Source organism: Scomber scombrus, chromosome 17 (assembly GCF_963691925.1).
Source record: "Scomber scombrus chromosome 17, fScoSco1.1, whole genome shotgun sequence".
Taxonomy (NCBI): domain Eukaryota; kingdom Metazoa; phylum Chordata; class Actinopteri; order Scombriformes; family Scombridae; genus Scomber; species Scomber scombrus.
The window spans coordinates 13,580,479-13,598,428 of NC_084986.1; positions in this window are offsets into that span (position 1 = coordinate 13,580,479).

Here is a 17,950-nt window from a genome sequence, read left to right on the forward strand (position 1 = left end):
ATAATAGAGAAACTGGGTTAAAAAGAGGGGTTACACAGTTTAAAAAGAGGGAAAGTGCATAGAGTGAGAGATAGTGTAGAGAGCAGGAAAGTAATACAGACACAGTCTGTGTTTCCCTCATTTGCATTTCTCCAGTTTGCAATGCAAATGAGGCTTGTAAATTGTGAAAGACGCTGCCTACACTTGTGATTGGTCACTTATTAAATCACATTACACTGTGGTGGTTAACTTTTCTAAACTTTATCTTATTGGGAGCAGGGGTGGCAGAGGCGTATTTCAAATGCTACAACTTCAACTTTTTCTGCTGCTCAGGATACACAGGGTCAATCCAAACAAGATAAAACTTAAGACGCAAATCTTTTCATCAGAGCGTGACATATGACATCCATTAACGCTGATAATTCTGTCTATCTCTCTCTCTACATACACACCCCCACACTGACAATTCATCTCAGTCAGTCAGTAGTCATCCAGCATGTGTCACTGTAAATATTGACAGTGCAAACAGAGCCCCCTCTTTTGCCCCCTAAATGACAGTCATCCAACCACTCCCTCTGTTAAAACACTCATTCCGTCAGCCTCTGTACCGATAATGATATTCCTCTAAATGCAAACCTAGAAAAAAGGCGCACTTTTATTTTTTGACAAAATGCAAGATTATACAGACTACACCTTTATTTTTTTAAAGAAAACAAAGTGGAGGTGGTCACATTTCCCTTGAGCTGAAAATGCCAGATGAACTCTGAGAGCCCCTCCTAGCCTGAAAGATTAAAGCATAAAGCTCAGCATGTGTAGAAAGTGAAAAATGAAACTTGTGGTGTTCGTATGCTGTACGTCTCATTTTGTCTGTCAGGCTGCTGTGCTCAGCACTGAAATGGTTAATTGTCTACTGTTGTAAGACAGTCTTTATTTCTTTGAATAAAAAGCAGTCTATCTGTTGCTAATAGCCCTGTACTACGTTTTTTGTTGCTTGTATTTCTGTTTTTTTGTCAACCCCCCCTGTCTGTACTTCAGCAGAAAGAAGTAGAGTATGTGAGCTACAATTATGAGAAGGAGTTCTCACTCTCTCTCTCTCTCACTCTCTCTCTCTCTCTCTCTCTCTCTCTCTCTCTCTCTCTCTCTCTCTCTCTCTCTCTCTCTCTCTCTCTCTCTCTCTCTCTCTCTCTCTCCCTCTGTCCCACTATCACATGCACTTACTTACATACAGTTTACTGTATATCTCTACTCTATTATACAGACCAGGTCACTCTTTTTGTCTTCAATACTAAAAATGTGCATTGATTAAATCTTTTAATAGTACAAGATCAAATCATTTAACTTGAAATTCTTCGTATGGACACACTAATCTGGGTACAATGCACTTAAAAAATGTAATTGCACGCTGCCTTCACGCTAACTCATTACAAACCTGATGTATTTTTATGGCCTTTGAATAATTTGTCTGGCTTCATATGAATGTCGTTTGTGTGGTTAATTGTGAATGTTTCTTGAGCTCAATGAGACTCCCTGATAAAATAAATACAATATATAGTTTGAGTGGATCCATAGAACTTAACTTCACTTTGATGTCCACGCCAAAAACATACGTCCAGTACACAGTGTTACAAGTTAAATATAATTTTTTAAGAAATTTTTTCCATCAAACTTTGAATCTACTAAAGGAAAAATATAAGCTTAGTTATGGGAAACATGAGGCTTTAAAATGTCTGACCTCTAGACATTGATCATCACAAGGTAACCACTTCTCAATCAATACTTCTCAAATGACATTAATAGTTTTTTCATAAAACTTAAACATCTGCTTGTATTATAAAAGCTATACATTTAAGTTATATGGCCTGATTAAAGGCTGAAATGGGTTACAGAAGTATATTTTGGCGGCTTAACACTCCACTACATCCCTGCTTTTAAGCATCTCTGTGTAGCAGGTGGTTTCCAAGCAGCGCTCTGTGTTGTGGAATGACTAAAGCGAGCACTTAGGGGAAATAAAGGGTTAATTTGTCACGCAGTATTGAGATCTCTGACACGCCCACACGTACACAAACACTGTACCGACAAATACTGCACATGATCAATATCCCACAGCAAAACCTGTTTGCAGCTCTAAGTGTGTGTTGAGATCTCTTATCTAACTTTGTTAGCCCCTATCCTGCTGCCTTAAGTCTGACCAAATGATACACAACCCCCAGCTACTGTGGAAGCACACCTGCCACATTTCACCTGCTCCATTTTTCTGTGTGTGTTTATGTGTGTGTGTGTGTGTGTGTGTGTGTGTGTGTGTGTGTGTGTGTGTGTGTGTGTGTGTGTGTGTGTGTGTGTGTGTGTGTGTGTGTGTGTGTGTGTACAGTGGGAAGAGACCACAGTTCAATCAATATCTTCAGTGTGTTTGCATTTCGGATTTTTATATTTCATTTCTAGATAAATGCATGCCCATGTGTACAGATTTGTTGGCTGCTTTCGGCAATTTGCATACTGCAAATATGTGTAAGAATGTGTAGGCAGATGTGACAGATGTGATAGCTTTTGCCATGTGAAAAGTACATGATGAATTTTAGGGTTTTTCTATCTTGTCTGCCCATCTGAGAAAAGTCTCAACAGCAGATTATCACACAAGTGGCTGCAGCTTGAAAGCACTGAGGCCTTGCAGAGATGTTCAGCTCCAAAAAAGGAGTGATGGCTCATTTTCACCAAAATATACTTTATAAGTGGGATGTGTATGATTTCCTTCCTTTCCTATCTTTTACTTGTGTTTATGTTATTCGAGTATACCCTGGCATTGACTTCTGACCTTTAAAACAACGCACAACCCACACATTTAATTTCTGCCGTTTGCTTTTGTAGGTTTGAGTGTACCAGTGCATTGCTTGCAATCCTGGAATTTAATACAGAAATAAATAGAGCTTGATTTTGAGTTGCATGCAAGTGACTCTCCTTGTTTCATTGTAATGAGTACATTTATTATTATTATTATTTTTTTTTTTTTTTTAACCATTTATTAGTCACCCTCAATCACTGCTGTTGGGTACAGATATTGTAAAGAAATCTTTTCAATCTATACATGTGGATTCATGACAGCCTGGGGGGGTATGTTGCTGACCTTACCATTTTCTATCTATAAAGGCAAAAATGCAGAAAAATTACTAAGAAAAAAAAAACTGCCCATATACAAGCATTGGTAAATATTATGTAAAAACTCTTTATAATAAGGGTGTTGTGTTGAGTGTTTCATCGTATGTATTTACCCTGCACATGAGGCCAATCCTCCACTGGTCTGTGCAATTCCTCTTCAGGCCTGCCGAAGGAATACATGCAGCTTCCTGTAAGTCATGTCTCTCTTCTTGTTATTACTAGTGTTGTCCAACCTGCTCGACCCGTTGCTCTGGCTCTGCATCATTATTCAAATCATATTGTTATCAAAGTCACAATTATACGGGCTCTGTAATATTGTTGCTGCTGTAAACAAGGTGCTCAGTTTTGGATTCATCCAGGCTTGACAGTGTTTATTTTCTCTACATTTGGGGGATCTGTGTAATGTTTGTTTGTGGTTTGTTCAGCCAAGTTTTAGTGTTTAAAAGAGGGAAGCACATTTTTGAGTCCAGAATGTTTTCTCCTGGATCATCTCAAATTCAACATTGTGGAGTTGTGTTTCCTGCTTTAGCATAGATAGAATTACCCTACACTATAGTAAAAACAGAGTTGGTCATCAATTAGTATGCCATCTTCAAACTGAAGGCAGACAGAGAGACATAAGGGACACAAACCTTAAACATGAGACCGACAGGCAGCCCGTGGAAAATCCTTAATTACCCAAAACAGAGTTAAACTAGAAGAGTGCACTCAGTAGATTGCAGGTGGGTACAGTCAAGATGGTGGGAAAGATAACGAAAAACAAGGATTTATTCATCTCATATGAGGCCCAACTTTAGTGGACCATAACATATCAGGTATGGAATTAATCTGCAGATGCTCCTCTTTAAGATGAGACCAAACTTTTCTGTGGATGTCAGTTTTTTTTTTCATAACACAACACACTATCAAGGTACCGACACCTGGAACCGATTGATCTAATGCGGCAACAAGGAATGATTGGTTATTGGTAGCATTGGTAAGCAGTTGTTGATCACTTTAGAGCTAAAGGAGAGTCACTCAGCAGTCAAGCAGGAGTAGGCATTCAATGGTAGTATAAAACAGAGCAATGAAAAACATTAGAAAATAGATTTTTCAACAATTGTGAATCATGTTAACTTGATGTCTTTGAGCGTTCAGTCATAAATGTGCAAACAAAATATTAGGCTGATGGGTCCAATAGTATGCAAGATTAGCAGCAGACAAAGACAGTATCCCTTCCAGGCCTTAGGCTGGCAGAGATAATTATCTTCTGGAGCATTTTAACTTAAAGACCAAATAAGCCACAGGGCACACCCACATATTTGAATAATCAAAATATCACTGGGTTAGTTCAAAGAGCTTGATTGAGGTTTTACTTTTGTTTTGTTTGTTTTTTTCATACTGAGGGTTTGTTTCCATATAATTTTAGTTTTGTCTTTTAGTTTTGCAGGTTTGACATTGCAAAAAGTACTTACTGTATATTTTTTAAATTGCTATATTATAAAAAGGGGCATATTTTTAGTCTCAGTTTAAGGCTTAACTGGTAAATTGCCAAACATCTTGAGTTATCAATTTCACATTTTTTCAGGTGTGGGTGTAATAGTTGTAGGCATATATTCACTTAATTAGTTAGATTCAGTCAGTAATACCAAAGGCAGCATGCATTATTAAACTATTGTACCGTTTAGTCTGTTTCTGAAATACACATATCCAATATGCAACCTGAAAAACATGAATTAGATTACTTTCCAAACCCTTATCTTTAAGGTCACGGTCACACTGGTGGTAAGCTGGGAATGAGATCACAAACTGTGAAGGGCAGTGAGGTCTTGACAAATCAAGCATCAGTATAATTAGCAGAACACAAAGACATCATTTCCATTTCTATCAGTAATGTATCTACAAGCAAAACAAATAACAGCAACAGCACTTTTATTTCAGGAATTTGCCCTGCAGCTAATTCGGGTGAGTTAGGCTACATTGAGAACATTATGTATTGATCTGAATTTATTTAGCATGCAAAATTCTTGTACATTTTGTTATTCAATCTTAGAAGTCAATCATGATAATGACCATTTCAGACACTAAAAGATATCTGATCCGATCAGATATTTTTTTTTCTTGGAAGTGAATCAGGAGTCTCCCAGATTAGGGGAATTCTGGGGGAGTTTGTTCTCTAAAATTACACTCCTACTATGCGTTGCCATGCATCTCATTTGACTGGCAAATGTCTATGCAAATCTGATGTACTTGTGAGGTGGACGCTGGGAGAGGGGGGTGACTGGGTGTACACAGTGGGGTGGGTCAGTTCAGGTGGAAAGAAAGAAGGATTCTTGCATGCATGCTCCATCTTGCCCCCTTTAGATACGTTGTTGTCCCAGAGCTAGCGAGGGGTTTTTTTTGGGATGAAAATTTACTCAAGCATAATATAATATTTGCATAGCAGATTGGATAAGAGAGAGGGATAAATGTGTGTGTGACGGTGTGTGTGTGTGTGTGTGTGTTCATTGAGTTGTTGCATCACAAAAGAATGAGTGACACTAGTACCTTCCTCTTTCTAGTTGCAAAACAACTCTTCTCGTTGTGTGTGTGTGTGTGTGTGTGTGTGTGTGTGTGTGTGTGTGTGTGTGTGTGTGTGTGTGTGTGTGTGTGTGTGTGTGTGTGTGTGTGTGTGTGTGTGTGTGTGTGCATCTTTCTTCATTCATATGCAGCATCCAGTAGTAAGCAGCGCTGGTAGTGAAAACTCTGAGGAAGTTGTCACAAAAGAGGGGAAGTGTGTAGTAAAAATATGTCAAGATATGTCAAGTATTGTTCACCTCATTGAAAGAGAGTTTCCTCTTTTTCTTGTGGGCATGTGCCATAGGGTGTGCATGCACTTGTGTGTGTATTGTTTCTCAATGTGTTTGTGTGACTGCGTATTGCAAGAAAGGATACACCCAATGCTCCACTATGTGGTATACATATAAAATGACAGGATATTGCTTTTGCTTTTGTTCCTCCTGCATCAAACTTCCCTCGACGCAAAGTTCTCCATGAGATGATTATACCATAAAAAAGAAGAGGGTTCCCCCTTTTTCACCACACTGCTTCCCAATATAACATTCTATTCAGTTTTACTTTGTACTTCCCTCTAACACACGCATCCAAACTTTTAATCTGACCTTTGCTGACCTTCCTTAGGTGTAGAGTTGTTGCAGCTTGCACGTGTGTGGGAAAATACCTGGTAGTGTGTGTGAGAAAACTTTTTAAATGTGTGAAATTGTAGCGGAAACCAGAAAACACTTTCTGCGCCGTTTTGGGCTCGTTACATGTGTGAGTTCGATGTGTAACCGTGGTTATGTCACCGATGGCTTCATTTGCGTCACCGTGTGAACATGTCCTCAAAAGCACATCTATGCACATGTGTGTGTCCGAGTGACCCAGGAAATGTCTCCCTTAAACTCTTTCCGTAGCTGATATCAGTCACTTCCTGCCGTCTCCTCGTGTCCACGCTCTTTGTGTTCATTCATTCATTCTGGACTCAAGTCCAGGGAATAGTTGTCAGATTACTGGTGTTTTCATCTCCACGTGACGAAGCAAAAGGACATCAGATGTGTCATCTTACTGTGAGTCTATTATTGTCTCTTATTGGTTTCATTTAATTCTTGACATCCTTGCCTCTCCTTTCAACAAGTATCCCACTTTGCACTGGAGTTTGGACATGTGGCCTATCAGCTCACTTGCCTGCCTACCAGTCTGTTTTGCTCTCTGATTGGCTGTCTCTTTCCATTTTATCATTGCTGATACATTTTTACAAAAACAAAACTAAAACCATTGCTGTCCTTTGTTTTTTAGCCACATGGTTATGAAAGTAGTATAGGGATGTGAGACTGTTCTGCTTCTCAAAGATACTGTACATTGAAATTAAGTTCAAAAGCATCTCAAAATAACAGTCTGGTGTCTACAATGCTTGTGGTGTGGTAAAAGTGTAACATTTAACCATAAAATAAAAAAGCCTACAAAAATGTGAGCCAGGTGTGGCTCATAGTTTGTGAGGTTGGCCACAATTTTGTAAAAAAATAACCAAACACACAGAGGTCAATCAAAGAAAAAAACAGTTGAATATCCTGTATGGTGGAATGGTGTGCAGGTTGTTCACAAACAAGGGTTCTTCCTTGTTTTCAAACCATGTTTCCTTTTCTCTTTCTGGGAAACAGAGAGGAGAAGAAGAATGAGGAAGTTAGAAGGAGAAATTAATCTATCTCCTTTTTTGTCATAATAGTTATGTTGATATTAACATGTCCATTTTTTGTTTTGATCTTTTGGTGCAGTAATATAGTACATCTTAAATACCCCACTCTCATTTTTGTGCTGAACACCTTAAAATGCTGCTTTCCATCTGACAGACAAGACCACTGACCAATGTCATGGTGATGCAAAAATGACTTTTATTAAAAAAAAAATCTAAATTGTCTCAGATTGTCTACATTAATCATCCCTTACAGTTAAGATTTCATGCATGTATCTCAGTGTTTATAAACACATTCTATTACTGTCACCATAATGTTTATATTTCAAAACCTGAATTCACAGTGGAGCTGGAAAACACTTCACTCTTGGCTTTTGATTTCCCACCTTGAGGATGATGGCACTTACTGAAAATCATGTAACTTCTTGAAGAGTCTTTAATTGTCTGACAGCAGATGTAGGGACACCATTATGTATCAGATATCATTTGCACAAGTAATATTAAGCACTGTTAAAAGTGCAAATAATCATCAGTTTTAAAAAATCAACATTTCCTCAGTATCTTCTAATTTCTGTTAGAAAAAGTGGTTATGATATGCCCATTTCACTCTTAAGCGGTTAGAACTGAACTTTACTAAAGAAAATCAGGTAGTTTGAATGTCAAATTTTCCTGACATGAAAATGTGAGACTGGAATTGTACTGTATAAAAAATAAAAAAAAGACAAGAATTTAATGATTAACGGTTGATTTAAAGCACAAAGCTATGTAAGATGGAGACAGAAGAGAAACATAGAGGGAGTGAAATGGTGCATGGGTTGCTGTGTATAACCAAAACCCCAAGATCCGGCTGAGCGAGAACAGGCGAGAGTTTCCTAACACCGTTGCGAGTCCTGACACGACGCTGGCCGTGACGCTGAGCCCAGGATGGGATCGCAGAACAGGGAGTGAGAGTAGACCCAGAAAAACGGGATTCCAGTCTCACTCCCTGCTCACAGAGCAACATACCACTCCAAGAGTTTCCCACGAGAAAAACCTCTGGCGTTTTTCGGTCCAGGTGGTAGCAAAAAAAATAAGACAGGAGAGACAGGGAGACAGATATATAGATAGATACTACAAGTAGCTGCATGGGAAAAGTAGGTTTCGGTGTATTGTAAGTGGGTGGGGTGAGGGTCTGACATTTAGGGGCTTCCACAGAGAGATGCAGGCTGACAGTCAGACGGATTAAGTGTGCACTTCATGAGAAATGCTAGATAGATATCAGCTGGCCATCTCTGGACCACAAAGTTTTCATAACTGTAGATCAAATCGTGTTCAGCTTATTGAGAGGTGTTTAATGGCAATGATTTTATCAAGATGTCACTGTGAGGTGATTTTTAATGGTTACTCTCTTGCAGCACAGTGGTTAAATACACCTTTGGTTTATGCTACATGTTCCCCTTGTGGATAACAAGATACACATTTTGTAGAAGAAGATGCCAGAGTGTTTGCTTCATCGGTCGTGCTCTCACCTATGCTAATGTTATCTCATGAGACCTGCTTATTTACCTGGAATCACAGGTGACGTGACTTCTCTTCTCTTTTTCTCTTCTTCCTCCATACAACCCTACACTGTCTTTGTTGGGAGGATAAAGAGAGGATAAAGTCATAGCTGTCAAACCTGTTCCTTGTTTCCATTAATCAGCTAGATCTAGAGGGATTTCTTTCTTTCACCACCTTTTCCTGCTCTTTTAAGGAACATACAAGGGAATGATTATGACTTAAGAAAGGATCTAAGCAGTTTATAAGAACTTTAATCTTTGTGTAAATACTGTGTAAACTATATAATCTATACTGTAAGATATACGTTTGAAGATGGAGTTGACAAGCACCTGCTCAGCTGAGATGCCATCAAACAAGGTTGCAAACTGTGGCTGACACTGACCTTTGACCTCACTGCGGAGGGAACAACTGAAAAAAGACCCTTACACACACAATATGAAAACAACAAAATATTTTTTCTTTGGTTTTGAGCTTTTTGCAGCATGTGTGTCTCTCCCTTTGACTCATCAAAATAATATCCACAATGTAATCACATTCCTAAAATGTATTATTATGTATGAGAAAGAATTAAAACATAACATTGTTGCAGTGGTGGGAGATTTACTGAAGAAAAGTACAACAATTAAAAAATATTCCTTTAAAAGCACCGCATTCCTGCACATGTGCAGTGGTGTCTGCCTTACACAGAACTACTCTCCGGTGACTGAAAACACGATCGCTGTTGCTAGTCTTTGGAGCCTTTTCTAAACAACCGAAATGTTCATGGTGCAATAATCTTCATGGTAAAATTATCTAGCACAATGGCAATTTCTCTTTTTTTGGCTCTGCACATGAGATTTGTTGACAATGAGACAAATACAGATAATCGCCTTCTATTCATTTAAGTACCAAAAGTACAACTACTCAAAATGTCTCCAGTAATAGATATATTATTATCCACTATATTTGGATATTACTACTGAAGCATCAACATGTAATAATGATTGAGGGTCACAACTAGATAAATGTAGTGGACTGAAAAGTACAGTATTTTTCCTTTGAAATATGACAGGGCAGAAGTATCAAGTGAAGTACTTATATTAGAGTACAGTTCTAGACTAAATGTACTGTACTGTGTAATCAGATTGAAACTGTAACACTAGTCACATTTTATTTACTCACTGTAGTGAAAATGTGCCTCTCAGCTAAGATGAACTTTTCCACTATAGCGCTGACTCACTTTGCATCTCATTTGCATAGTTTTGCATTGCACAGTGTTGCTTGCCAAGTTATCCATTCAGCTGTATATTTGTAAAAAGAAGTGTGCTTTGCATGTGCCTGAATATCTACATTATGATAAAGTAAATCCCAAACTGAGATTTCTATCTGCTGATACTCAGACTGGCAGGCAGACCCCGTCACTGACAGACTCATTGTGGTAAAGTCCCCACCACTGTGGAGCTGAGTCTTAAAGAACTGTTGTTGTTTTTTTTGCTGCTTCATTTCTTTTACAAACACAAGCTAAAGGAGGACTTAGGCGTTTGTACAGCTAGATCCTGTTCCCGAGAAGCACCCCCCACCCCCCACCCACACATCCACCTGTACCATAGCATGTACAGTAAAATCCCACAAGGGCAAAACCAAAACTATACCTATACATACTGATTTTCTTTAAACACCGGATAAACATAGTCTCAGGGTCTAGCTCCTGCAGGGGGTTTAATTTCTCTAACTATCATATCATTACTTTGCAGCATTTTAAAGGTAACACCAGTTATCAGAGAGAAACTCCTGATTTGTGCTGTAGCAGTTTGTATATATTTTTATGAACATTTTAAATAACTGCATTTTGCAGCAGTCTGTGTATGTTATGACTTTGAGTTACTTTCTACTTCACTACATTTATTTGACAGCTACTGTCAAATTACGGTTACATGTTTAATTATGTTTCTGTGCAGGTGAGAGCTGTGGCCCAAGGCATTATGTTTTTACAAACTGTCCATCCATCCCATTCTTTGAATGTGATATCTCAGGAATGCCATGTGTGAATTTCTTCAAGTTTGGCAAAAACATTCACTTGGACTCAATCATGAATTGATTAGAATTTGGTGGTTAAAGGTCAAAGGTCAACGTGACACCACAAAACACATTTTTACTCAAGAACTCAAGAATTATAACCCTAATTATGCAAAGTTTCACTCAAATGTCTATAAGATTAAAATGATGAAAGGATGCAATTTATATCCAAAAAGTCAAAGGTCTACTTCACTGTGACATAACACTGTTCTGCAAAAACATTTTTTGCAAAAGCATCCATATCTGAAGCATTGTTTACAACTTTGTGTTATGTCAGAATCAGCTTTATTAGCCAAATATGTGAACACATAAAAGGAAAATACATTTAGTACCTTTTATTAAATTCTTTCAAAGTCTCTACAGCAAATCTTACACTAAGTTTGGACAAACAGGAATGTAAACTGCAACTTGACTAGTGGAGGAGGCATACAACCTTGAGACAGTATTTCTAATTTTTCAGTATTATTAAATCACAAGTTTTTTTTCTTAAGATGTGATTAATAATATAACAGGCTTTTAAAATACAACACATTGTTAAAGATGACACTAGTGGTTTCCAACCGTTTTGCTTTTGACGTGTTACATAAAGCAGTGTATAGTCAGGGTCGCATTTTAGATGTCTATGAGTTGTTAACAGCTCCACCAAATAGTAGTGCCTAGTAGACTGGGGTCTAATACTTACAGTAGGTATTTTAAAACTTTAAAAGAATGTTTCATGCAGGAAACAGGATCTGAATACTTCTTACACAACTGCTGTTACATGAATAATAAGAACAGTAAGAAATATGTCAAATTAATTTCTGAATAACAGTGACTCCTAAGACAAGAATAGGAAGTAAAATATAGCAGACAACAATAGGCCATGAAAGGAACTGGATAGGTAAAGAAAAAAGCTCTGGTGGTCTATTGCAGTTTGGTCGTACCACGTATGATCAAGGTAAGAAACACAACTTCCTGTGCAGTTCCTGTTGTATGGAAACACATTTGGTGCTGTGCCTGTAACAAGGACGCTTGTTGCAATCAAAGTGTGACAACTTTTGTTTTTTCTTGTCTTTGTTTGTATATCATGCTATATTAGCTGTCATCAGACCTAAGTCATTTTTTTTTTTAAATAATAACAGTATTATGTATAAACAGACAAGTGGCTATATAACCATTCAAGGATCCTTTGTCAAAATTATTACAACTGCAACAATAACTCCCACATGACATGATCATATCGTGTTTCTGATAAAGTGTTACACTGCGCTAAGTGCTGCCTGACCGGTTTAACATGTGTACACTGTGTGTGTTTAAGTCATCACAGGCTGGCCAATGTGCACGTCCAAACTTGTCTAGGATTCAAGGAAAAGAGCAGTGTGTCTAATGTGTGTGTGTTTATGTGTATTACAGTGAAACAGATACAGAAAGAGATGAGGGAAGGAGCTACTCATCTATCTTGATTGAGTGCTTGCTCATGTTACTGTTCCTTTCTTCTGTGATGTTTTGCCTTTTTGTTTCTTTCTTGTTTTTTTCACCTAGGCCTCCCTCCTTTGGTACCTGCTAGTCCTGAAGAACAACCGATGGCCAACCTGCTAACAACCTCTGTACCATCAATCACACCTTGTGATCATGTTGGCACATACCGTAAGCCTTAAACGCATCTGCAACTTCACAACTTGCACACAGACATCCTGTACTTACTGAGGTGTGTAGAGAAGAGCATCAGAGGAGGCCCTGTCAGTGTGACACACACACACACACACACACACACACACACACACACACACACACACACACACACACACACACACACACACACACACACACACACACACACACACACACTTTGTCACTCTAACCCATTTCCAAATGCCCTACGCAACATGCCCACACACTTTTTGTAGGCAAGTGCCCTGTCTGTGTGTGCGTGTGAGTTATCAAGGCCCTGTGTTTCCTGTTTTGCAATCCCCACGTGCCCTCCCAAAAACGTCTGCCTGTGGCTGATTCAGGAGCACCCTGTTCTCTGCCCCTTTCAGAGGGGCATTCAACACTAAGACATTTAAGCATATCAATGTAGTACCATAGAGTAACACTGTCCATTTAGTTTTTTAAAAATGTTAACATTTTAAAACTTTTATAAAATGGTTTATGGCAAAAAACATGGTTTTCATGATCCAACTGTTTTGAAGATAAAGAGCTTACAAAACTGTATTCAGATAAACCAGTAGGTTTTAACACCTACCTTGTGAGGCCAGACTTTTCAGTTTGACCTGAACCAAAATTACAGGTGTGAAACCTCCTCTGGACCACCGTCCAGACCAAACAGCCGAACATTGTTCCTACAAAAAAAGGTGGTATCAGTTTGGATCAAACCGAACCGTGGTTTGGTTCCTTTTTTAGTGTGAAAACATTTTTTGGAAGGTTTGTAATTTTGGACTTATTACAGGAAGTTCCAGCAGGATCAGTTCAGAACCGGAAAAAGGAAAAATGAGTCGCAGTAACACATGGGGAGAGAAGAAGACCAAGTTTTAAACTGTAATATGGTTCGATGACATTATAAAAAGTCATCTGGAAAAAATGCAGGAGATGATGAGAGAGAGAGGATATGAGAGGACAGGAGAGAAATTACATCTGAACATAAAGAAACTGCAGCAGTAGCTGGCAGACTTTATCAGCTGTATCTCTCTAGCTAATTAAGCTAACGTTACTTTAACTAGTTATGATAACTAGTTACATTAACTTACATTAACTAGTTGTTGGCAGCTGACTTGTTTTGAAATGACCAACCTGTAAAAGCGGTTTTAAATATGGACTTAATAGATACATAAATATTGTGATGATAAATACAAGAAATAGGAAAAAGCATATTGTCTTTGTACGTAGTAAAACTTAGTCCTATAAGAATGATAAGACAAATATAAGATCAGACTGTTATTTGGTTCTAACGTAAGTTTGTTTACAGACTTTATATGTTTACTTTTAATAATACAAGAAAAAAGCCTTTAGGGATGAGAATTTAACCAATGTGTCCAGGTAACATTGGCTTGGGGATCCTGAGGTGTAAACCTCCATAAATCCAAGAGCAGGATGCTATTGTGTACCTGAAAAAGTGAGTTAGTTTGGTTTGATAAACTTGATAACAATTGGCCCTACAATTAAATGCTTCTCACATTAGCAAGAACCTAACCAGTAGCATATTAGCATAAATAATGGGAATGTGGCAACACTTTGGTGCAAAATGCAAAACCCAATAGCAGTAACAGTGCAAGACCGTTATTGCATACTGGGAGGCTAACCTACACACCTGCATCACATAGCTACATGTAATACCATGATTCAGCCAGTTATTTTAGTACTGATTGTGGTTTCAACTCTCTACTCATGTTGCCTTTATTTAAGTGTAAGGTTGCACTCTTATGTGTTCAAAGACGTTAATTTAGAATGAACAAGATTATTTTAGCCTGATAACAGCATATTAGTCCAGATTAGTGTATCTATATTTGAATAACAGCACAGAGCAAACATTAGCCTAAACTCTGACAGCTTCCACTTAGTGGGGAAATATTACACAGTGAATATGCCTGTCAAGACAGAACATGGTGTAGAAAATTAGCTTCATGATCAGTCCACTTTAAGACTTGGTTTGTGCAAGCATTCAGAATAATTGTTTTCTCATTATCTGCAAATTGGCACTGTTTGAAAAATGAGCAATTTATGTTCCAGGTGACAGATTTCCCCTAAAATTAAACTGTAACATCTTCCTGGTTGATACAATTACACAACACTGGTTATCTACCTGGATGCACCTGTTGAACATATGAAAATCTCCTCCTCACTCTGCAGTTATCTGTCCAGAGGGCTCTGCACCTGTAGTTTACAACTCCCCTGACTAACACGCCTGACAGTAACGCATCAGACACCTGAGTCAAGCCAAATACCTCTACACAGTGCTACTATATAGCTGTGGGGGTTTCCTGTCCATCTTTATTGCTACCATCTTGTGTAATATAATGAATAATCAATGTATCTAATAGCCTGTCCATTGAGGTGGTTTTCCCCTGGAGGCAGGTGTGTGCCTGTTAGCGTTTGTGTGAGTGTGTGAGAGTGACTCTGCAGTCGGGAATTCCCCTGAGATATGTAATTCACAACTTTCACTTATCAATACCACACATTGATGAAAGACTAAATGACTATGTAAGATTCATATTGTGCAGACTGCCATACAGCAAATCAGGGACTCCCAGTAAACAAGCATTACCTACAGGGCTTGTGTATATGAAATGAATGTCACTTCTTAATTAACCTTGCCCTTCTCTTACATAAAAGCAGGGCTGGACCAGCATGGCGCCTCTAGGTGTGGCCAGGGTTTGTGCTAGGGATAGAACTTGATTGGTGTCAATTGTGGTTAGGAGAGGTACCTACTGTGGTCAGATATTGTATGTGAGTGTGTGTATGTGTGTGTGGTTTTCTGCTCAGGATGGGTGGAGTTGGGCAGGGCTTTTTGCTCCTATCATGCTCTCAAAAGACTGGGGCCTTTTTACTGAGAAATTAAAGTGATAAAAGTTAAAGTGATGCAATGTGATGTCATAAAAATAATTTGCTACATGCATTGTCTATCAAATGGAGCTGACTGGACTGCCTGGTGTCTATTACACTCAGAAAAATATTAAAAAGCTTTAGTGTTTCAGGAGCACCATATTTACCTGACCAACAAAACACACATATTGCAATGATGTTGACTGAAGGTATTCCCAGTCTATAATTTATAACATAATTTACACTCATAGGTTTTTTTCTAGGTTATTCAGCAACTTCAGGTCTGCCCTACATTGATTGTGAATGGAGGATCTGTGAGGTCAAAACTGAAAAAATAAAAAGGTCATAAAATGAAAGAGGGAACCTCCACAGAGTATGAGCACAGCAGTGAATGTACAAAACACGGGGACAATTTCTTCTTTTTTATTTAGTATTTTGTGTACGAGTTAACCCAGGTAAAAGCAGCTAAAACTTGTCTCGTAAAATCCAAACTTGGAGACTATTTTGGGGGGCTTTGAAAGAACTGAGATGTGCTAAATGCAAAAGATGCCCCAACTCAATAACAAATTATTGCTCCTGATATTTTTGCCCAGGTGTGTCCATCAGTCTGTTTTGTGGGCAGTCCTGTCAGTCACAGAGGAGTCAGCCATGCTGTGCTGTGTTTGTTGTTGTGGCACAGAGGTGATCCCTCATGTCTCTCTCAGTGAGCAGCTGTCACTCCCTGCACCTCTGCTGTTGTTGTTGTCTGCGAGGTACTTTCCCTCCCTCGCACTTCCTCCCACAGGACACTTTGTTTACGACAGGGGCAATGTGTGTGTGTGTTTGTGTGTGTGTATGAGTGTGTTTAATACATTTCACTCACGTATCTTATGTGGGCCCCGTGGATTCTCAGTATATGATTTAAATTCACTGCTTGTGATACATGTGTGCTCACACACACACAAACACAAGAATGTGCTTTACTTCTCCTTCTGGCACAGAAGCTCTTTTAATCTTCCTCACTGACAGATACCCATTATCACAATCCAAATGAATGATCAGAGAGTGGTTGCATCAGTACTGCCTCTCATTATTTACTCATTTAGTTAGTGACACGCTGATAATGTGACCAAGTTGTGTCATGTGATTGTTTTTGCTTCTCCCTTCCTCGCTCACCCTCATTTCACTTCTTTTGGTTTCTTCTGCCCTGATGTCCAACGTACGAATGTAGGGATGTCCATCTATGTGTTTGAATCTCATCAACACTCGGGAAGACAAGAAATGACAGGTACTGTTTGTATGTTTAGAGTTATTTGGACAAATGTCTATGAACAGAGAGAAAGTCGGTTTTAACAACCCTGAAAATGTGCTTACCTCAGCTGAGCTGTGCTGCAGGTGTGTATGGTGAGAATATGGGAATGCCTATTTCGAGAGTACTGTGTGCGCAAGTTTTTTAGTAGTTTTTGCTGTGTTGTTTTTCTCACCTTTGTTTTTACAGCATCACTGTACATGTACATGAAAGGTAGGTGTGAGACTGATCTGCCTGTTTGTGTGTTTGGGTGTGTGTGTGTCTGTGAGTGTGCGTACACGTTAACAGGATATACAGTAGCCACAGTGCTCGTGTGCGAGCTTCCTTGCATGAACGTGTGTCCGTGTATTTGTAGCAATGGTTTGAACACGCATGCGCTACCTGGACAATAATCCTCACCGCTTATTTGGATATCAGTGTCATGTGTCGCAGCATTCAGGCTCTGGCCTACTCTCTAACACCGTCTCTACTTTGAGGAATATTTATCCAACATTGACCTTTCACTTTCAATCTTTTCTCTACGTTTGCTTGACTTCTCATTCCAAATCGCAGGAATAAGACTCAGAGAGGAATTGGGAATCCCCTGCTAACGGCTTTTTTGATAAAAGAAAGGTAGAGAGCTGCACCCAGCAGATGGTATGTGGTGAGTGGATAAGGGCTGAACATAACAGATGTACATTATTAACTCATGGTCTGCAGAATAAAAAGAGGCTTTAAACATTCATGAGTGGCATTAATTCTTGTAAAATTGTGTATAAAGTGAAATCTAACATGCTGTATGTGAGGCATTGTAATGTTTATCTGACATTATGTAAATCGAAATGTTTTTTTATATTTCTACTGGTTTTCAAAACCATGCAATAAAAGATGATGACATTTTGTTTATGCAACAGAAATCATTTGTGGGCTACATGTTGATGTCAACACAGTTTTTCTGTTTATTAAATCAACATCTTCATAATCATCAAAAGTTCTTGTCTGAGTGTAACTGCATCCAGCAGTCAATATTTCTAATGAGAAGGAATAAGTTGGTTATTATTCTGAAGTGCTTCCGCTCAAAATGTGTCCTCTAATACTGGCACCTCTGCAGTGAAGTTGTGAAGCGGTGGTATAGACACACACACATACACAAGCTCTACATCCATCTGTTTTCTCTGTTGATTTTTTTTCTCCCTCGCGACTTGACAATCCCACAATTTCTTATCTCTCTGCAC